Here is a 23,203-nt window from a genome sequence, read left to right on the forward strand (position 1 = left end):
CTAAATCACGGCACTGTGTTGCGTTGTCTGTTATTTATGGCCCCAGTTTGCCTCGCCGATGAAAACGCCCATTTCGTAAATCCCCAAATAGGTAATCCAAATCTATGATGATTCAGTCTTTTTGTAATGATTTTTCATGGATACCGTATTATGGTTACGCAGCCTGTTTTCTTACGTTGTTGTCTGTTCATTTCTTTAACAATGTGTCAGAAATGTAAGCATAAATCCTGTTTTCTGCCTCTGCTATATAGAAAAGGCCTCCACACTTTTTAAAAAAATAATCATAACCGTCTCCTAAAAAGAAAAAAAAAATCATATTGTGGCGTTGAGAAAACTTGCAGTGTGGGTATTAGTGGAGAACATGAATGACAAGAAAAAGAAATGGGGAAAAAAGCCGAAATAAGTGATGCTGTCCAAGTGTACTTGCACGTACTTGGAGATTAGTAATTCTGTTAATAAGGTGCGCAGAAGGAATGCAACACCCAATTACACAAAAAGCTCTACAATAGGACGCTTGAACCGCAGAAGTCTAGCTTTAACATACTTTAAAGCCTGGCTAAACATAGCCGGTAATTCGATTTGGAGGAAAACAAATGCCTCTCTAGCATTACGTCACGCGCCATTAATGACACTAGCATCATGTCTGGTACGACTTGAAACGTTGAATTGTGAAATTATGGAATCGTATGCGGCAAGCTAAAGTTACATATCTGGTACACCAGCGAATAACCTAATGAGTCAGGCGTTGGGACATGGGCGTAAGTAAGGAATAAAAGAAATGCGCGCAAAACAAGGATTACTAAATAGCCGCAAGTGCACGCTCATATATATTGGCGACTCCAGATGCCGCGAGTCTTGGAATACCTTCGGAACGAATCGGGGTAGATAAACGAGCAGGAAATATAGCACTGCAAGGTTGCGTTCTTGTCGCGTCAAAGGACGAAACTGAACAAGATATCCGTTGATATTGTATGGGTTTTAGGGAAGACGAAGATGAAAAACCGATGCTCTTGTGCAAGGTTTCGAAGTGAGCTTGGGAAATGTTTTGCGGTGAAAAGTATTCTCAGTTAGCTTACTCGATCAGTATACCTACGTTAAGAGTACGGATAGAACGAGACCACATAAAACCAACAAGCAGTGAAACCAAGGAAAGCATAGTGGTAATTAGGTGTGGTTGAAATTGAAATGTAGAAGAAAATAATAAACGAAAACGGAAAATGAGAGTGGACGAGACGATAACACGTCGACGGTGGGAGACAAACAATCTCTGCATCACGCGTGCGTTACGATACCAATTGTGCTACGGCCACAGCCATCAATCCTATCGCAGGTATTTATGTGTTCTAGACTACCCTTAGGACTGTTAGCCCACGCCACTCAAGGCTATGGTGGGCGGATGTCGACCACCCTACTTTGCCCGACGGCTTCACGTACCACGTGAATTTAGGACAACTTAGGATTTTTCGGCTGCCTCATTATTGACTGCATTTCAGTTTCAATCGCGGCCAGTTACCCTTACACATTTCTCGGCTTCATTGACTGTTGCCTTTATATGGTCACGATGAACAAAAATTGAGCACCTCTGTGAACAGACAACCTAATAAGTATAGTTAAAAAGTTAATTAGTCAACCTTTATTCATTATTAATACTAGTGCCGCACAACATTCGATTTTCGCAATCGTATTTGGTTATTAGAAAAATGATTTAGCAAAAAAGTGTCGCCTCAAAATAAACTTTAACGGCTGTCATTGACTCTGGGTGTCTTATCTATTTTTCCATAGGTGGATCTTGCATCTTAAAGCCCAGACCACACGTACGCTTGCGGACGCGCGCAAGCTCGCGTTCACGCGCCCACGCATGCGCACACGGTGCGGCATGGCTCGTACGCGTCGAAACGCGGCGTGATCTCGGGGAACAGCTCCTCTCTGTTATCGCGCGCTCGGGTTGCCTCGCGTCGGCGCGCCTGGCTACGCAGCTACGGCGCGGAGCGTTCAACTCTCATTGAAGCAGATTTATATCGTGCAAGAATGTGGTTCTTCCTTCCTTTTTGCACTGATCTAACAGCTATAAAAATATAACAATTACGTTTATAAATATCGAAGCATCTTGAAACGCTGTCAGTAACAAAGTACGAAGCGGCGCCTGCCGAGGCGTCTGTGAGTGAGCCCAGCGAGCGCGCGCTGTCGCGCGTCTTTGTGGATGCAAACCACCATTACTCGCGAGGCGCGGCAGGCGCTAGGCGCGCGGACGCGAGCTAGCGCGCGTCCGCAAGCGTACGTGTGGTCTCGGCTTAAGATGCACGATATGTATTGCATCGAAAATACAGTTACTGATACATGTCTTGCCGAATGTATCAGGATACAGATACAAGATAACTAAAGAGTATATTAACATAGTATTTCGGATACATGTATCTTCCATACTTCCCAGCCCTGGAAAAAGTGATTCGCATCGTGTCTTCCTCATATTATGAGTAAATAAGTTATGAAGACAAACTCTCAAGTTGTGCTCGGACTCCTTACCTCGAAAGACTGAAATCAACCAAGGCAGCGGGATCACAAATTTGGTCCTATTATTCGAAAGGTCGAATTGAGAAACTGCGACAGAAGGAACGGATCCAAAACTTTTTTATTGCTTGAAGCAATCTGTCGATGACGAAAGACTACTTCAATACAGTATTACAGTAACTATACATGTCGTCGTCGGTCAGTGGCACACAGACCTTAACAATGTCGCCAGTGTTGATAAAATCGTGAGAACGGATATCGCCCAGGGCACCGCGAAAGTGGTCATCATAAGGGTAAGACAGATTGCTGCCGTCACTGTCGTCGCCTAGGGAACCAGTAGCACCTTTTTCTCAATTTCTTTTCTTTTGACGCATTTAGTAGCGCGCATGAGGGGGCGCCAATAGGGGGTCGCATTAACCAAAGTGACGTGCTATCACATTCGAAGTAGACCAGTTTTCATAGCAAAGTACGTTTTTTTTTGTCTAGGCATTCCAGCCCTCTCGAATTAGGCAAAAAGTCGAAATATCCGAGATGTAAGTTTACAGTAATCAACTGTATATTATTGCCTCCGCTCCTCGAACACCGTCTTTCAACTATTTCTTTCATCGCTAACAGCTGAAGGTTGCGTTGCATATGCTTGCATAGTTCTGCACAAACGAGAAAGAACCCCATTCACAGCCAATGCCTGTGCAAAGAGCGAGCGAGCGAGAGAAATAGAAGACAGGAAAGGCAGGGAGGCTAACAAGACGCATGTCCTACCCTGCACTGGGAGAAGGGAGTACGGGGATGAAGAGAGAGAGGTGAGAGAGAGAGAGAGCACAGTTTTGCGCATAGTTGAAGGTTCGCACCAAATCTACACACGGTTTCCAAGACCTCTCGACTTGAGGTATTTCAACAGCGCGTTCGTGGCTTTCTGTGCCATCGACATGTACGGCTAGGGTCCAAGGATCTTCATTACCCAAAATGATAGAGTCTAGCTGGTTCAATGCTGTGCGGAGAGCTTCACGTTCGACGTCGTATTGGCGACAGATACATAAGATCTGTTCAATCGTTTCTGTGGTTCCACAAGAGTCGCACATGGGCGTATTCCCCATTCCAATGTGGAACCAGTAGGCCTTCGTAAATGCCACCCAAAGCCAGAAGCGGCACAATGCTGTCTCCTCAAAGCGGGAAGCTTTGACGGCACTTGTAGCTTTAAGGATGGATCCAGCCTATGGAGATGACATTTCGGGAGGCTAGGAGAAGACGAGTATTTGTGTGTCATAGCTTTAGCCACAACATGAAGCTTTCTTGCAGCATCGGTTCTGGATAAGGGGATTGGAACTGGTCGGGCTTCCAGATGGGTAGACCGGGCGGCTTCGTCGGCGAGGTCATTACCAGCAATGCCGTTATGTCCAGGTAGCCACTTGAATATAATTTCATGCCGTTTAGCAATAGCTTGATGGTGATGTTTTCTTATTTCATATGTCAGCTGCTCATGAGTCCTGTGATATAAGGCAAATTCAGACTCTGAAGTGCTTCCTTAGAGTCGCAAAAAATGACCGATTTCTGAGGTGTCTCTTGCAGGAGATATTTGACAGCAACACGCAGGGCTGCAGGCTCTGCCGCTGATGTTGTCATGCGGGACAGTTTGAATTTGATTGTGGGTTTCGTGGCAGGAATGATAATGGCACCTGAAGAGCTGGTAAGTGAGACCGAACCATCAGTATAGATGTGTATTCGGTCCCCGTATGTCTCATTGATTTATAGCAGTGTCATATATTTCAGAGCTATTGTTAGCTGATTGGCCTTCCTATTTACACCCGGAATACTTAGGCGCACCTGAGGCTGCTGGAGACACCCCAAGGGTAATGAAGGCCTTGCTGCTGGTATGTATCCTAATGGAATACAAACTGTATGTGTGATTATAAGTTCAGAAAACGTTGCACGAGGTCTCTGCGATGGCAAGAACGCCAAGTTATGATCAGGGACGCGGGAAAGATGACGGATATGCGTTCTGAGACAATACATCAACGTATGTTTGGATGGAATTATCTTTGACGAGAACAATTGTTGCAGCTGTTGATGCACAGCGAGGAAGTCCTAAACACGGGCGAAATGCTTGGCCCTGTAAGCTCTCCAATTAGCGAATATTTGACTTGCACGTACTGGACAACACTGGAAGGCTGTAATTTAAATAGCCTAGAAATGGAGCTCTGTACAACTGAAGCATGGAGTGTGCAGATGGGCCCTATGTTTTCCCGCACATGAATCTCGGTACCTGGGCAATCGACAACAGTTTTTTCTTCGAGTGCGTGCAATAAGGGCTCCAGGAAAGATTACGATCGATTATTACACCCAAGAATCAATGGGTCTTTCCATAGGTGATAGTGTGTCCATTAATGTAGACTGGATATGGTGCCATAAGTTTACGTGTAAATGCAGTCATTGCACATTTCTCGGTCGATACAGTCAAGCCTTGAGTTTGAAGGTATGCTGATGTCAAAGTTGCTGCCCGTTGCAATCGCGCGCGAACCTGAAGGCGAGTTACCGCAGACGTCCAAAGGCAGATGTCGTCTGCGTATACCGAGAGGTAGATTGTTTCAGGCAAAACTTCAGCTAGTTCTATGAGTGTCACATTGAACAAGGTGGGACTCAATACTCCTCCTTGAGACACGCCGCAGTAAGTGTAATATTCAGCTGTGGGGCCATCGTCTGCTTGTACAAAAAACGACCAGTGAGTTATGTAGTTGGATAACCAGCGAAGCATGTGGCCGCCAATTCCAATAGTCTCCAGAGAATGATGACGGCGTCATGGGCAACGTTGTCATACGCGCCTTTCACGTCGAGAAAGAGCGCAACTGATATGCGCTTACGGCTTTTCACCTGTTGCACAAACGTTGTCAGGTCAATGACGCTATCAATTGAGGAACGACCCCGACGAAAGCCTGCCATGGAAGCTGAGCAGATATTGTTACGCTCGAGATACCATTCTAGACGTGCAAGGACCATCCTTTCCATCACCTTTCCGATGCAGCTAGCCAGAGAGAAAGGGCGATATACCGCCAAATCCAACGGAGATTTTCCCGGCTTTAGCAAAGGTACCAGCCGACTGAATTTCCATTGCCTGGGAACTGTACCTCTATGCCTTGAGTTGCTGAAACTGCTCAGAAGCGCTCTCCTTGCCTCTTGTCCAAGGTGCCCTAGGGCAGCATAGGTGACGCCGTCAGGGCCTGGAGAGGATGATCGTATAGAAATAGCCAGGGTAGCTTCGAGTTTTTCCATGGTAATGGACACGTCCATTTCTTGTACCCGAGCCGCAGGGAGGTCACTTTCATCAATGTATGTGTTTACAGGCTCGCCAGTGACTCTCGCACAGAATTCCTCCGCCACACCAAGCTCAGTTTGACCACGATGGAGGGTCAAAGCTGCGAATGGGTGTCGCTGTTGCGGGGATGAAAGAAGACCGCGGTCTGTCCTCCAGATAAGTGAAAGCGGCTTGCGAGGGTCCAGTGATTCACAGAATCACTTCCATCGATCACCCTCTAGTTTGTCTATGCGACGCTGAGCATTCTTCTGAATGCGTCGTGCGTCTCTGAGACCATAAATTGATTTAGTGCGTCTGTATCGTCGCTCTGCACGCCGTAGAATCGTACGATGTCTGTCAAGTTCAATTTCGAAATCCGTACGGTGTGACGACATTGATAACAAACACTTGGAAGCTTTCATTGCTTCTGCGATGGTGTCGTCGACGTTGCCGACGAAATCACCCCGACACGATTCTTCCGTAAGCGACGTAAACATAGTCCAATCAGTGCTCTTCGAGACTCCATGAGAGAAAGACCATTAATCTTTAGGTAGGTTGGAATGTGACCACTTCCGTGAGTCTCGATGTCGCAAAACCATTTAACATGTGACGTGAAGCTCCGTGACACAAAGATCAAGTCGAGGCAGCTGTTATACACCGGACCGCGCAGATACGTCGGGCTACCGTCGTTCATGCAGCCATATTGTACCTAAGGGAGTGAGGTTACCTCAAGCCACGTATGTACGGCTTTTTTCCCTCATCCACCTCCATTTACCACTCCCCTCTACGTGTGTGTGTGTGTGTAAATGGAAATCAATAAATCAAATCAAATCAAATCATGCAGAAGTCACAAGCAGAGGCAAGCGACACAACATTCCTTCCCCTTGAGGTGATCTCGGTGCCTCCCCAAAGCAAGTGATGCGCATTGAAGTCCCCAATGGTGACCCAGGGGCCATCAGTTTCCTTTAAAACATATTTCAGTCTTATACAGTCGAACTGCCTTGATGGGGAGATGTAACAACCAATAAGAGTGAAAGACACTTTGTTCTTTCTGACGCGGAGGCATACGCATTGGTTGTAGTCATGAGGGTGAACTGTATGCGAAACATAGGTCAAGTCCGTGCGGATGTAAAAGAGAACGCTGCTTCGTTCCTCGCTTGCGGAAGAAGCAAAAACTTCGTAACCAGATAATATGTAAGGAGTTGGTACATTCGGTTCGCAAATAACAAGTATAGGAAACCGGTTCTTCAAGACAAATTGGCGCAAATCCGAGATGCGGGACTTCAAGCCTCTACCATTCCATTGAAAAATCATCCCACTTAAAGCTTCAGTGCGAAAAGAAAGGTTTAGGTGATTCATGATGCTTACATTAAGCTTGCAAATATTGGATTCAGTTCATCGAGTAATGCAATGCGCTTTGAGCTGTCGGTGTCTGTAGCTTGTTCAGTAGCATGTGAATCGTATTTATTAGTGATCACACCATCACAACCACTTGCCGATCCTGTTCAGTTAATTCACCGGCGAGAAATGCTCGGGGTAGACTACTTCCGTTGGCGTGCAGTGATTCTGCAGGTGGTTACCGTTTTGTCAGCGCAGGCCAGGCTTCGGTGTTCATATTCTTCTCAGTACCTTTTTTCCTTGTAGGCCTTACTGATGTGTGCGGCCTGGGTGGCAGTGGAGGAGGCGACAGAGGACGTGACACACGCGTCACCGACGCAGCTTTCCTTGAAGAACGTCGGCGACGGGAGCATCGCTTCGTGATTTTAGCGGAGGCTTCTCGATGGAAGGAATGATCTCTCGCCATTTCTTTTAAGATAGCGATTTCTTTCTTAATTTTTGGGCAGTCCTTTGATGAAGCCTCTTGAGATTAGTGGCAGTTTGGACATATCATGACAGTGGCTGCACATTTATCGGCGGCGTGTGGCTAAGCGCAGCGGGGGTACACTGTTTCTTTCTCTCACACGCTGCTCACGTGTCCTAGTTTCATGCAGTTGCGGCACTGCAGAGGCTTCGGAATGAAAGGCTGGACAGGATCACGAAAGTGGCCTACCTTAACGTGCGGCGGCAGGTAGTTTCCCTTGAATACAATCTTCACGCAACGTGGGTTGCCCAAGCGCAAGACATCAACAATGATGTTATGATCATTCGCTGCTTTAGTCAGAATCGGCAAGTCGTTGCTGAGGATGGCCAAGTCTACGTCGTATATGACACCGGTGATGACATCAGAGCCCAGCGGGATGTGATAGCGCACCTGCATACCATCAAGATCTGTTACCTTGCGTAGGGCGCTAAGAGCACCCGCATGCAGAACATCAACCACCAGTACATTCTTGCGGGTATCCATTCTAATGTTCGTGATTTCGTTGGGCACCACGGTCTCCAGTTGAATCGAGAGAGATTGCCTATTACGCCGCTTCATGTTACCGTTGGGTATCACAGACATAAACAAGATGGTGTTGGCGTCGGTGGCTCCACGTGGGCCCAACAGTTTGTGTACTGGAGGACGAAGAGGTCCTGGTGTTCCTTCTCTTCGCCTTGCGGCTACGCACAAGTTGGAAGGCGTCCTCATCAGAAGGGTCCTCGCTGCTGAGCGTGTAGACACGGGTGCCTTCGCTGTCGCTGTCAGTCTGTAGCCCGGTCCGTTTCCTGGAGGCGGCCATCGCTGACGCCACCGGTTCCGGCAGACGCCCTGGATGGTCCACTTCCACCGAACTAGGCGCGACGACTGTTAGATATACTGGAGATTTCACAGAAATAGCCAGAGGTAAAAAAAACAATACTCAGACTAGAGCAAAAGTTCAAGCTATTGGCCAATAGCTGACATCACTCAAGAAGGGTGATTGGATTAGTGCGCTTCTTCCTGCTGTTACTGTGCATATTTATTGACGAAGTTTCATAAACAGACTACGACAAAATACGACTTTCGTCAGCTCATGCTCGGCCGCGGTCGCCCACGTGGGAATGTGGCCACCCTGCTTATTGGTTTCGTAGCCCTCTGGTCTCGCTAATTTCGACTAGTTCTGAACACTCAACAAGCCTCGAAATGCGTGAAACTTGAGGTCAGATCACATGCACGCTTGCGAGCGCGCGCTCACTCATGGTCGTTACTGGTTAGACAGGCGCCTTGGCAGACTTCCTTTTACATTGAGCTATCGATAGCGCTTTAAAGTGCGCAAGTTGGATGTTGTCCTGCACCTGATAGCTGGTGCAGGACAAAGCCTGTCCGCACCATGTAGCACGGCCAGACTGGAGCATACGAGCGCGAGCGCGCACTCAAGCCCGGCTCTGCACATACGCACTGCGGTAACATGTAGCGGCGGTCTTCTACATAGAGTAGATACCGCGGCCGCTGCGGGGTGCCGCGACGAGTACGCTGGCTGATTGCGCTGCGCCTCCGTGAGGACAACCACGTCTCTCTTACGTTTGGCGCGTCGTAGGCGCCAAAATCGGAAGTTGTGGCATCTACGTGAACATCTAAAATCAAATTTGGACTGCGCGCCACGGTGACTTTCAGTAGGCGGAGCGTTGTGGGCACGCCACGCTCTGCCGTAGCTTTCGCAGTGCAAGACATTGAAGGAGGAGCGCAAACACCGCGAAAGTGGTGTTTAATTGCCAATAACTTGGCTTCTGCCGAACGCATTGAAATACTTTATGCGGATACGTAACATAACGAGGGTCTCGAATCCGGCAACATTGATGCCTTCAGGTAGCATATGTGGGTTTATTGACCGGTTGCTTTCACCCAAAAAGATCAGGTTCTCGTGACGCCTGCGGCAAAAAGGACGTTCCTCGTCCGCCGCCAAGGTCTGTGAGTGGTGGCACTGGCTAACACTCCCAGGGTTCTACTAGGACACATAAATACCCAAGAAAGTGGATGGGAAAACAGCTTCGCAGTAGCTCAATTGGTAGAGCATCGCACGCGAAATGCGAACGTTGTGGGTTCGGTTCCCACCTGCGGTTAGTTGTTTCTTGATCCACTTTAATTTCCATTAATTTATCGTTTCTTTGTTTCATTTATTAAGCACAAGTAATTTCCCCTATGTTGTCCTTGGTGTCAGTGTTTGTTGGCATCTTATGATATGACTAATAAAAATAGGGCCCCTCGGTTGGCCCCCTTTGTTCTCGTTTATGCGGAAATGTATTTCTGAAGTAGCCTGTTATAACTTCAAGTGCATTTCTGCACTTCGATAAAAAGTGGTTCAGGGCCCCTTTAATTACAATAAACGGTAAGATAAATATACAACTACAATATATATACAATAAATGGCCCAATCACTATATAAGTTGGCTGCGTGACGTGCGTATCTATCTTCTACACACAAATTTTCCCTGCGATGTGTCGCATTGCTTATCGAGGAAGTGGCATTAAATTCAGCATGTCTTCGGTTTTTCACGCAGAGCTTTGTTCGGACGTACTAAGTAACATGATATTTGTAAGGATTCTCAACAATGTTTTTATAAAGTGCTTATAAGGTATCTATCTCGATAGGAAAAAGACAGAAAAAGAAACAGAAAACAAACTAATTCTTCTCGTCCGCTCCCTTTCAAAATTATTAATGCAGTGACGAACGGACTCGTCTGCTGATAACGACTTCTGCTACTATCACAGATGCCATGGAGCTTTCTCGCAGTAATCTGTTAGCATTTGACAGGTGGGAGCGATATTCAAAGCTCAGGAAGTAATCTTTGCTGCGAGAACGATTTGGCGAGAGTAAGATAAGGTAGAAAGGCCACGCAATTAATTTAGTTGATGAAGGAACACGAAAAAGCATAGTTTCAGAATGAAAGGAAGAAGTATAAAAGAACGAAGAAAGTAGCGCACGTACTGGTCTGTAATTTGCTTGGAGAGTTCGGAAGCTATCAATCATCTTGACAAGTAGTGAATGTTTCACACCAGAATACGTATAGAAAAAAAAAACCTGCGACAGAAAACAAACAAGAAGTGCTTCTTACCAGCAGAAGCAGGAGTGTAATAAATATCTTACAAGATGGATTGAAACTAAAAGAGCTTTTTGCAAGCAAAAAGAAATAAAAAATAAAAAATAGATAAAATAACCTGCCAGAATAAAGTGCCCGCCTGCCTTTGCTTGAAGGGCACTCTAGAAAGGCTTTGCTCATTTTTCTGCTGTCAGTTATTAACCGGCTACTTTGTTTCGGAGAGGTGGTGATTAACAGGCGGATTTTCTTTTCTTCCTTTCGCAAAAGTGAAATATTTCATGACTAGGCCTTCATTTACCCCGAGTTCTTGCCATATGTGTAGAAATTAAGTAGTTTGGAACGTCCGAACACTTGCAGCGCTCTGCTCGTGAATTATTTCCATTTGCTTTTTTGACCTTTGGCCTGAAGGTATACAGCAGAGGCCATCTTATGTACACAGATGGTTGACTATGCCTTAAGCTCAACTATAAGGACTGGATTGCGCTACAAAACGCTGACAGCTGCGAAACTGAAAGCTGAAAAAGTGCTTCTCCTCAGAGCATAACAAATGTCTTCGCACTTGCTTGTTGGGCGCGCAAGTTCTTTCGTGGATCACCCGATATATATTTCAGTTTTCACGCAGTTTCAGCACTCAGTGACATTCCTGCGAGAAGCTAACGACATTGTAGAAAGGAAACCGGTATAAGGTGTCGTTCACTAGGAAGGCAATAACTCACGATGTTCCTGCCTTGTCGGATGGTACCACATGACTGCCTTACGAAGCAGAACCTGTCACGCCGGGTCCGTATTCACTCGTTCCTAACGGCTGCTGCTTAACTGCCGACATTTCTCTTCACCTGATCGCCTCTCACTGGTAAAGGATGGCTTCGAATTCGCACAGATCGGACAGAGAGCACTTGCTTGTGAAGGGTGCGACGGCCTCATTGGGATCCGAAATACAATGCGCGAGGCATCGCGTAGCACATGGGGCCTTTCGTCCACTTCAGAGGGTCTTGCAGTCAGCACCGAAGCTCGCTTCATTACGCACAACGCTGACTTGATAAAATGTGCCATTCGTTGCGTGTGGAGCACAGCTGCTTCAATTTCTGGGAGAATTGTGGCAGGGCGGAGTTACCCGGAAGAAGTGTCCCAGTGAAGCAAAGTTGAGTGGTGGAAGGAATGTTTCGCTGCTGTTGTTATCTTAACCTTAAACGTTATCTTAATGCGAGTTCTCGACTAGTGAATCAGGGCTCGTTGTGACGCACGGATCCGATGAATTCGTTACGACTGCAGCTTGAACAAGGTAAGAGCCCACTTGGCCCTCTAAGTCTTGAATACTAGCGCAACGCGCCAATGTTGCCTGCGCTGATTGATCAGCTAAGTTCCCCGAATCCTTGATGCGCAATGAAGGATGTAATCGCGTCTGTGACGTCACGTACAACGGGGAGCCATTCTGGCCAGGGCAAGAGCCGAAGCGGTCTACTATCACCGTGTGTTGAGAGTAGACTGGTGAGGGGTCTGGTGACGTAGACCGAGTAGGTGAGAGTAGAGTGGTGAGGTCTACTCTCACTGCCTGTTGCGAGTAGACCCGTGACAGTAAATGGCTGGATGTCATGGAACATATGTCATTGAATGCACTTGCTGAAATACTGCCTTAAATACTGTACTCATAGGGTTTCAGGCATTTTCTTTAGAGTGGGTTACTCTTATATAAGCCTGTCAATCAATCAATCAATCAATCAATCAATCAATCAATCAATCAATCAATCAATCAATCAATCAATCAATCAATCAATCAATCAATCAATCAATCAATTTTATTTCGCCTCTTTCACAAACAGACAGAGGAGTGGCGGATAAAGGCTGTCATTCGGCAGCTTGACCAGTCCACTGCCCCCATTACAAGGGTTCACAACAGCACAGACATAATTATATATTGCACCAAAGTAAACATACAAATAAAAATCACATCAAAACAAACGTGTAATTAGAGATGACATCGTTAAAGTAGCAGTGTGGCAAGTATAATCACAATGCGCAAAGTATGTATACTACTAAATTATGCTCTGACGCTTACCATATTGAAGCGCAGTTTGCTTGATGCGCAAGGAAACAAATTGAAATTAATAGACTCATAGCGGGGTTGAGATGAGATGGCAACGTATAGCACAAGCGTTGCACTCCTGAATTTAAACGCACGGTTGGTGCCATCCGTATTTCGCCTCTCTTTGTCCGATAACCCTGTTTTTTCTTCTCTAAACGAGAAATCACTCTTTTCTAAGTTTCCTTTAATACAAAATTTAAATCTCACAGTTAATCTATAGTGGTACAACGGGTGGATTCTAATGATACGAGCACTGATAAATAAATGAGCAGTTGATCTCCCAAAAGGAGTATTATAAGCGTATCGAATGAACCACTTTTGCATTATATGCATTCTTTTGCATGCTAGAAAGCGTCGCGGTGCCTCCGACTAGTACATGGTAAATCAAGTGGGGGTAAAACAAGGAATTAGAGATAAGTAATTTTTACCTGTGTCGAGAGAAGGTGCTTGAGGCGGCCAACTATTCCTGTTATGTGAGCAATCGTTTGGATTAGAAGATCTACATGGGCATATTTGCAGAAAACACCATGCCTAGGCACCTAAAATGATGAACAAGTTCAATGCTACGGCCTTTTAACGCTATATCTACATGTAGAGGGAGTTCTTTGTTCTTTGGTATAAAAATAATAGTCTTTTCTTGCTCTGAATAGTTTTCATGCCATTAAATAAGGAGCATACTGCTAATTTTTCTACTGTGCCTTTACAGATGTTTATAAGGTTATTATTATTATTATTTGTTTTGAACACATATACACATATACACAGTTAACAGGAAAGGGAAAGCGAGGAGCAGGCTGGCAACTGCCACCGGAAGGGGCGCAATGCCTGCCTACTCTTCTGAAGGGAGGTGACAGCAACACAGAAATGGAAGATAGGAAGGAAGGGAGGAAAGAGGAAAGAAAGAGCAACAGCACAAATCTAAAGACTAAAGTAGAACACAGTACACTACGCACGTTGTTCTGCCGAGTTTCGACTCTGCAGCCGGAATTAAAGTGACGCCGCGTCGAACAGCCTCCACGATTATCAATCACATCCATGGCTAGTTCGCTATGCGGCTAATTGTACGCTCCACGATGAGACGCCAAGTATAGCTGCACGCAATTACCGTTTCACCGGTAGTCGGTTCACAATATACACTACAAGGTGTTTGAACCCGCCACCTCCCATCTTCAAAGGAAGAAACGTTAGGACACAGTACAGATCACACACAGTAGGGCCGGTCACTGAAGGTCATGCTACTACAGCATGTTGAATGTTCACACTACAAATGTGAACTTAAGTTAGTTAACTATAGAAAGGTTAGTAGGGCGCGATGGGCCTGATCACGTTTAAGTGCACAACCACTGGGGTATAAACATTCCTCGAGTGTCGCACACCGCAGGCCAAGGAGATGATGGTTTCTCACTAGCGACATGCGCTGCGCACTGAAAGCGGGACACTCAAATATAAGGTGCTGAAGTGTCTCGTAGCAGCCACAAGACGCACACAATGGACTTACCACACGCCCTTGTCTGTATAAACGTTCGTGCACGTTCACGCAACCAACCCTCAGCTTGAGCAGTTGTGCTCTAGCGCGACGAGGCAAGCCTCGACCACGAACACGGGGCGGGAACGTTCCATTTGCGACACGCTGATCTGGATGCTGCTTAAGTAGGTGGCGACGTATCAGGAGGCGAGCGTCATCAAGCTTGCACAAAATTTCTGGGCAGTCACAGTTGTTATGAGTGCAACTTGAAGCCGCATCATTAATATGTAAAATAAACAATGCGAGACCTAATATACTCCCCTGCGGAACTCCGCAAGGTACGTTCATAATCATTAACTTTGACTTATCTATTTGGACGATTTGTTGCCGATAGCATAGGTATGATTTTATTAGCTCCAGTGTAGAACTCCGCATGCCATAGTGACTAAGCTTTTTATTAGAAGTTCGTAGTTAACTAAATCAAATTCCTTAGTGTAACTAACGAACAGACCAACCGTTATAAATTTCTTTTTAAACTGCGTGAGAATGTATTCTTTTCGTTGAAGTAATGCCAGTTCCACAGGTTTATTTTTGCGAAAACAGAATTCACACTCTGTGAACAATTCGCAATTTTCAACGAACTTTGATATCCTGATGTGTATTACCTTCTCAAGTTCATTTGAAAAAATTGGCAGGACAGATACAGGTCTATAATTTCCTAATTCATTGCGGTCACCCTTTTTATGCAACATTACTACTTTCGCAATCTGCATTTTAATCGGAAAAACGGAAGCAGCTAAACAGGACTTGTATATGTGCACAAGAATTGGTGCTAAAATATCGGCAACTAACTTCACCGGCCGTATCCGGATACCATCGATGTCACTACTACTACTGTTTTTCAAGCTTCTAATTATCGACGAAATCTCAGTTTATGTCACAGGATGAAAGATACCTCTTATTTGTTGATCTAAATAAACGGATATATCTGACGAGGCTGTGTCAGTTGCTTGATTCACGAGAAAATTATTGATGGCGTCGCCCAACTGGGGCGCGATCGGAGATCGTCGTTCGAAACGCGCGTTCAGTTTGCGTTCAGTTTCGCCTCACGCGATTGGCCTATGCCGCGCCGAGTCACGATGCAGCTTTCGGCTGCTCAATACGTGCCACATAAGAGCGTTTTTCCCAGCGTGAAAGGAGCCCGCGAATACACGCAAAGTGCCTCGAGTGGCCAGTCGCGCGGAAAGTTCGCGTGTATTTATTTATTTTATTTTATTTATTTACAGTACCCTCAGGGCACAGAAGGGCGTTACAGAAGGGGTGGGTACAATAATACAGAAATACAACACGTTCAAAGAATTTTTAGTATTTAGGTGATAAATTCAAAACTTAATCAGTTATTTCAATATTGAAAGATGATGCCTCCTCGATGAATGCGATGGAGGGGGGAAGGCAGTTCCACTCGGCACTGGTTTTTGGCATAAATGAATCGGACAAAACATTTGTGCGACAGAAAGGAATGAACACTTTAAACCGATGATCAAGACGCGACGACATCTCTGAAATGAAGTCTTGTTTAAGCGAATTATTTTGGTAAAAGATTGCTTGAAAAAGGCAGAGACGGGCAATTTTTCTTCGAAGCTGCAAATCAATAAGGCCAAGATTTGACGTCATTAAAGAAACGCTAGCTCTGCGGGAATAATCTGAAAGGATGAAACGTGCTGCCCTGTTCTGAACTGACTCTATGGTATCTGTTAATGTTTTTTGACCAGGGTCCCAGACAGATGACGCATACTCTAGCTTCGGTCTAATTAGTGTTTTATTGGACAATAACTTCAAATGGGGTGGGGCTTTAGAAAAATTCCTGCGAATGTAGCCAAGAGATCTGTTTGCATTGTTCGTGATATGTTCGATGTGCGCATGCCACGAAAGGTTACTGTTTAGCTGGATTCCAATATATTTATAGGAAGTCACGGGCTCAAAGTTGGTTCCATTGATAATATAGCCGAAAGGAGTTGGTGAGTTTGAGTGACGCGAGACAGATATAATTTTGCATTTAGTCGGGTTTAAGAACATTAGCCATTGCGAGCACCACCTTGAAATGTTATCTAGATCTGTCTGAAGCATAAAGTTATCATGTTCATTAGTTATATCACGGTATGAAACGCAATCGTCGGCAAAAAGTTTAATAGAACTATTAACTACGGCAGGTAAGTCGTTTATATAAATTAGGAATAATAACGGTCCCAAGACTGAGCCTTGAGGAACACCTGACTTCACGGCGCAGTGCGGGGATGCAGAATCGTTAGCTGTTACAAACTGGGTATGGTTGTTTAGAAAACATTCTATCCATTTCAGAATATTAGGGTCAATATTAAGAGTACTAAGTTTAAGAAGCAGTAAGTGATGAGGCACCTCGTCAAACGCTCTCGAAAAATCTAGAAAGATACAGTCAATGACTTGGCCTTTGTCTAAAGAGGAAGAAATGTTATGTATAAACGATATTAGTTGTATTTCGCAGGAGTAGTTTTTATGAAACCCATGCTGAAATTAAGTGAAGAAAGAGTTGGATTCGAGAAATGAGACAAGATTGGAAAATATTATGTGTTCAAGGATTTTGCAAGGCACGCTGGTAAGCGAAATGTATTCGCGGGCTTCTTCCACGCGCAGAAAAACACTTTTACGTAGCACGAATTGAGCAACAGAAAGCTGCATCGGGAGTTTTTCATGTTGCTCAACAATTTTCTCATTAGAACTTTTCATCGAATTATAATATTTGAGAAGTTGATTAATTAATTAGGAATAATTATGTAATTAGGTGGACTGCAAAAAATAATCTGAGTATCTCCAAGCGACGGCAAACAACATTACCTTGGTTCGATCCAGCTTTGTGACCGAAGTTACGTGTTACTGAAGTTACTGAAGTTTGACTGAAGTTACAGATAATTGTTTTGCTCATGTTGCACTTTTTTTTCTTTTGTTGTTTGCGTCAGGTATCTTGCTGGGCTGTATCTACCTGAGCCTGCCATTTTTGCTGGGCCATGCTCCTAGCCAAGCTCGTGTAATGGCTTTTTAATCACGGCCGTCAGCATCCAGGATGCTGGAATAAAGTTTGAAAGTCGTGGCTGACTCGACTCTTACCTCAAACATACTCGCTCCTTTATCATCCTCGCAACGAGTGATTTCACGCGATCGCTTAGGGTACGGGTGGCCGCGAAGCTTTCTTTTAGCAAACGATCACGATTGGCCGCGCTCCAATTTTAGGTGCACAGCTCACGTAGTAAACGCGCACATAAAGCCGAACAGCGAAATAGTTCGAGCTTTTCTCCAAAACTCAAAAGTCATGCCATCGTCACTACTCTTCACGTGGCAATGACTTTCAGAAATGTCGCTCCTAAAACTGTCATTAATAAGTACCGCTCTAAATACCGCATCAGCGTAGTGCCGATGCGAATGACACATGTGCACCGAGTCAATGACAGTCGAGCGAAGCGCTTTTCGCACTGCAGCGCCGCGCGCTTTTTCCTGCCTTAGACAGGTCGCCCGGACGTCCTCCCTTCCGTGCCTTCAGGTTTGCTGCCAAATGTTTGTTTACCTTATTTGTGCTTAAATTCTCTTCCAGAGAAAAAAAAATTACCCTACTTTCTTTTTCCAATTGCCGTGTGAACTGGACATTGCGATTTTTTTGTCCTTCCTTCTATCGCACGGACTCCCGGCAGCCGGTTATAGTTTTTTGATGTCCGGCGTCGACGTTAACAAGGGAAGCGACATTCAGCGCCACGCGCCAGAACTCGCCGGTCCATTACCGGGTCGTTATTTTCTCTGCTTATGCTGCGTGCCTCGCGAGCGGCCCCAATTTCTCTGGCAATCGCCGCAGCGGTCCGCAGGGTTGAGCGAAAGCCGAGGCTGCGTATGCGCACGCGTTTGCCCGGACAACTTGGCCGTTCGCATTGTTCTCGCTGCACACTTCCGGCGGAAGTGCGCCCCGAGGAAAAAATTGAACCGGCCGGCGCTCGGAAGTGCGCCCCGGCTGTCACGTTTGGCAGCTTCCTGTGGCTCGCATCCCGCTGCAATCTGCGCCAGAAGAATCAGAGGCCCGACTCGAGGTGGCAAATTTTTCGACGCATCTAAAATGGCCCTCCCCACTCTGCTTAAAACTCCTCCTTTGTTGGGCGTCTGAAACAACGGCCAGACTGGACGCCGCGCGCACTCTGTATACCTTTTTTCTCCATTCTCGGTGCCCAGTGCGTTTTTGTCATAGCGCCGTCCCTCAGTCTGATAGAGTGTAACAACCCCAATAGTTTCTTCTACGCCGCACGCCATCGGGCATGCACTCGACGTGCTGCAGCCGGCGAACTCGTCCTGACAAGCGTTAGCAGTGCAGACAGGACAACCTGCGTGTATTCTTCAGGTGGCTTCGTTTTTTTTTTTTTGTGCTTTGGCGCGCATGTGTATGTAACGTTCCTTAAAGTCAACGTTTTTCTTAACGAATTATCTACACTTTTCCGTATCGGGTTTCCACGTTTCTAGTCTATTTCGCGGACCGATCCCGAAGATAGTGCAGCCTAAATATGTGTGGCGATCCCGAAGGTAGGGCAGCCTAAAGTCCGACGCTCCTTCTATTAGCCCCGAGAACGACCTAGAAGGGCGCTGCGAGCGGCGCTCGCGTGACGTTAGGGCACCGACTCGCACCAGTCGTCTGCTGCATTTCGGGCGGCGCCCGCGCGCCTTCTGCAGTGTTTCAGTTTGTTCGCTGTCATTCTCTATGCTTGTATACTTATGACGGGCCTCTCAAATATATCTTTTACGAAGTCTGCGTTCGTAAAAATGTAATCAAGGAACTTATTTCCTAGAGAACAATATATTTCTCAAAGGCAACGCTACAGTGCCACTCACCCGCCGTGGTTGCTCAGTGGCTATGGTGTTGGGCTGCTGAGCACGAGGTCGCGAGATCGAATCCAAGCCACGGCGGCCGCATTTCAATGGAGGTGAAATACTAAAACACCCGTATACTTAGATTTAGGTACACGCTAAAGAACCCCAGGTGGTCAAAATTTCTGGAGTCTTCCACTACGGCGTGCCTCATAATCAGAAAGTGGTTTTGGCACGTAAAGCCCCATAATTTTTATAGTGCCATTCGAGGGAGCTCAGACCAGCCATTACGGGTTTTTAATGCGCGGGTCTACACTTTGCAGCCGTAGCTCACGTGAATAGTAAAAGCATGGACGCAAAAGCACAGCACATAAGAATCCAGTTAGTATTTCATACCCACCTTGGTGCAACATGCTTGTCACTATCAAACGCTGGCTATATATGACTTGTACAATATTTATCTTGATTTTTACCCACTAAAAGATGTTTGCTGACGACGAGTAGTCCATGGAATAATATAGAATGGTTCTATTTCTTCACAGAAATGCTCGATAGTAACACGAGGACTTAACTAACACTGCAGTTTAGATTCTGCCAGCACAACTTGCGTTTTGAAATGCTTCTAAAAAGACCGTTCTGCACCGGTTAAACTTAAGTGGGGGTAATTTGGAGCAAAACTGACTGAGGCTTACAGCTCTTTGCAGCACACGGAAAGGAATGTACCAATATTTATTCCCGTTTCTTATGCTACACGTTATGCTCAATTGAGCAATTTACTGGTGCTTCTTGCTTGAGAAACAGACATGGCGCACCTCTTTGGAGAACTGACACAGGTTGCTCGGACCAAATATTTGAGCGAAATATGTTTTTGCGCCGTTTCGCTGCAGCCAGCAAGAAGCCGAAGCCTCATTCATTAGTAGTGTGGCACATATTGAAGATATCATTGTTCCCCAGTGGAGGTCAAAAGTCAAGTGAATTCATGTGAGGTTTGTGGTGTCTTCTTTATGAGGCGGGTATGCGAGGTTTTCTTGTACGTACTGACGAAGCGAATAGTTTTCAGTTTGTATAATTAAACAACGCAGGATCGAGACATGGTGAGGCAGAATGTGTTTGAATTTTCCATTTCAAGGTGGCCTAAGCTGCGCTGTAGTGCCTCGAGTGCCATCGAGGCACTACAGCGCGATGGCCATTACGACACATTTCATCGCTTGCAGTTGATTGGTTCTCGATCCTAACCACGAAATTTTATTTCATGTGATTGCTGTTATGGTATTCGCTAAGTACATATATACAATACATCATGCGCCGTCGTACTAACAGTCAATGCGTTTCTGGGTGCCTGTTCCCGAGAACGGTGAAAGTAGTACCAAGCCTTCTCACAAAAAATGCGCGCCTAACTCTTCCTGTTAGGCCTTAATACAGTTGCCACATTTGACTAAAACTCACCAGAGTAATAAGAATCATGATGAAAGCTTCCTTCTAACACGATTTTATAATGTTGACACCAAATATCAAGGTTTCCTTCCATGTAAAATGCGATGTCTCTCACAACTAAGTTATAAGAGAATGTTAAGTGTTTAGAGGAGCATCAATCATAACTTCGCGTGTTGAGCTTGCAGACATTCTTTTTAAGCAACATTTATAGGCAGACACAGCGCATATGTGCATCGCAGGAACAGTAGACCCCTTCAGCGGTGCATAGCTTGCGATATCCAAGTCGCAAATTTTTCCGGTTCACGCGGTTTTGAAGAACAAACTGCGGTTCAGGCATGGCAGCAGAAATAAACCAATATATTCTTCTATAAGTACGGCACGAGCCGCCAATACCACGAGCATGCACCAAGGGAACGAGCGAGCCGGAGCGAGCGGCGCCCTGGCCGTGACGTCACTCGCGAGAGGGCGCCACTCCAAATTCTCGCCGCTAATACTCCCCTCACGCCAAGGATGACAAGAAGCTTTTGCTCGGTTGCTCCTATCTAAACACGTGTAAAAGGAGAATGAGTTTTTCTTGGTAACCACTGCACCAAATTTGGCGAGGCTTGTTGCATTTAGAAGAAGAACTTAAAATCTAGTGACTGTTGGTTTCGATTTTTTTATGTAGGTCATCAATTTTTTATTAAAAATTGGCCAAGATCGAAAAATTTCAGAAAACGAAACTATCAAGTTTACAACTGTGTAACTCATCAATGAAAAATGATATCACAATTCTGTGAATTGCAACTAATAGTACATCTAAAGCGGAGAAAATTGATATGTTACCTATGCATCTAAAGAAACTTAGTAAAATGAGAATACAGCTTTTGCAGAACCCTTGTACACAACGTAACAAATTCACGTAAATGACGTATCGAATTTGTCCGCTTTCAATGATCTAATGGCTGCCTTTTACAGAACCGTAATATCTGTTCTTGATGCACAGCTATTAATTTCTAAACTTCGTGCTTCTATTATTTTCAATCTTTCGAATTTATGAAAAACCTTTTTAACAAAATGCACGCCCTAAATCGAAATTCCGCTTCCAACGGTGACTAGAATTTTACTTTCTCTCTCAAATGCAACACATTTCATGAAAATTGGTCCAGGGGTTATCTCAGAAAAGCGTTTATGCGTTTTGAATGTATTTGAATAGGCCGCGTCGGAGTTCGGCCCGATTGGCTGGGCTCTTGCTCTGGCTGCCTCGCAAAAATACGAAACGATGTCTACTAAGGCGAAAATAGTGAGCCAGGACGCGCGTTTTGTGGGTTCAATGCCCCGCTCCTCGCGAGGCACGGTAAATGCAAGGCACGAGCTTTCGTGAATCTGGCGATGGTGTGCCAGCTGAATACAGTGCTCCAGAAAATCCGTGGTTCAATTTTATGAAAAGCGTGCGACTTAGATTTTCAGTTTTGTAAGTTGCCCGTCATATGTGCGGACGCTCCGAAGAATTCGCGCAGCTCGCTTGTAGACTCTTAAAAGGTTTGCACCCTTTGGGGCACATCTTGCCCCACAACGATAATCGTCATCTGCCATGCTTGCGTTTCCTTTCTTGAGAACTCAGTGCTCGCTACTTTCCTGTCCAGAATGCTATGTCACGATGATAACGCGCATGCCGTTCGTGACCTGGAAGTACCGGTCTCGCAGCGTTGAAGAAAGGAAATGCGGGCAAGACAGATGACGATTATCGTTTTCGACCAGCTCCAAACGTTGCAAACTTTTTAAAGAATGTAGGCTACTTGATAAAAGGCGTAGCGGGCGATAACTATTTAGAGGGCGTGAACTCACACAGCTGAATATGCTGATCGTCGTCGTCATCACCAAAATAGAACAGGAAAAGACCCAAGCTGACGCATAAGGCGGTTAAATGTTCTGGAAAGCGCCGCGCTAGCTACTATCGAATGACCGCGGCCGGAGCATGATAGACTGTTTCCGAGCCCTCTACACTCGCGAACAACTTTCTGTGGCAATCAAGGGAAAGCTACGACGGCGGGGCTTCTGCACATGTGTTACCGCGCCAAGTAGACCGCCAGCGTTTGACAGTGCTTTGGTTGCTCGGAAGAGACGCTGAATCGACGTACCTACCACCAACGAGCTTTGGGAGAGAGCCTTGGCCACCTCCGACCTAGAGGATCAGCAACGGGCTGATTGCGAGGGCCCAGGACGCGGCCCGAGCTCAAGGCATTCTGCAATGAGGACGCCTCTAGAAAGCCGCATTTACCTAATAAAGATGTTTATTCTCTCTCTCTCCACGTGCGATTGTATATCGCGTTTGCCCGGACGCGGAGAGGAAAAGCCGCAAAATAACTAAGCTTTTACATTGAGCGGGGTGTTTTGTCCTATTTAACTGCTGTTCATAAGGTGTTAATGTTTCCTCTTCCCGAGCTTAAACAAAGGTGCATGAAAACACGGGACCCTTTTCAGAAGCGCTCTCTCACCCGCCGTGGTTGCTCAGTGGCTATGGTGTTGGGCTGCTGAGCACGAGGTCGCGGGATCGAATCCCGGCCACGGCAGCCGCATTTCGATGGGGGCGAAATGCGAAAACACCCGTGTGCTTAGATTTAGGTGCACGTTAAAG

At 45.8% G+C, this 23,203-nt stretch overlaps 1 protein-coding gene across 1 annotated transcript in view; it reads right to left on the minus strand.

Annotated features, from left to right (window-relative positions):
• LOC142565778 (TWiK family of potassium channels protein 18-like) overlaps positions 1–23,203 on the minus strand; it is a 199,977-nt gene that overhangs the window by 67,651 nt on the left and 109,123 nt on the right. The gene's annotated exons all lie outside the window — the stretch shown is intronic.

The sequence above is a fragment of the Dermacentor variabilis genome, unplaced genomic scaffold (genome assembly GCF_050947875.1).
Source record: "Dermacentor variabilis isolate Ectoservices unplaced genomic scaffold, ASM5094787v1 scaffold_12, whole genome shotgun sequence".
NCBI classification, from domain to species: domain Eukaryota; kingdom Metazoa; phylum Arthropoda; class Arachnida; order Ixodida; family Ixodidae; genus Dermacentor; species Dermacentor variabilis.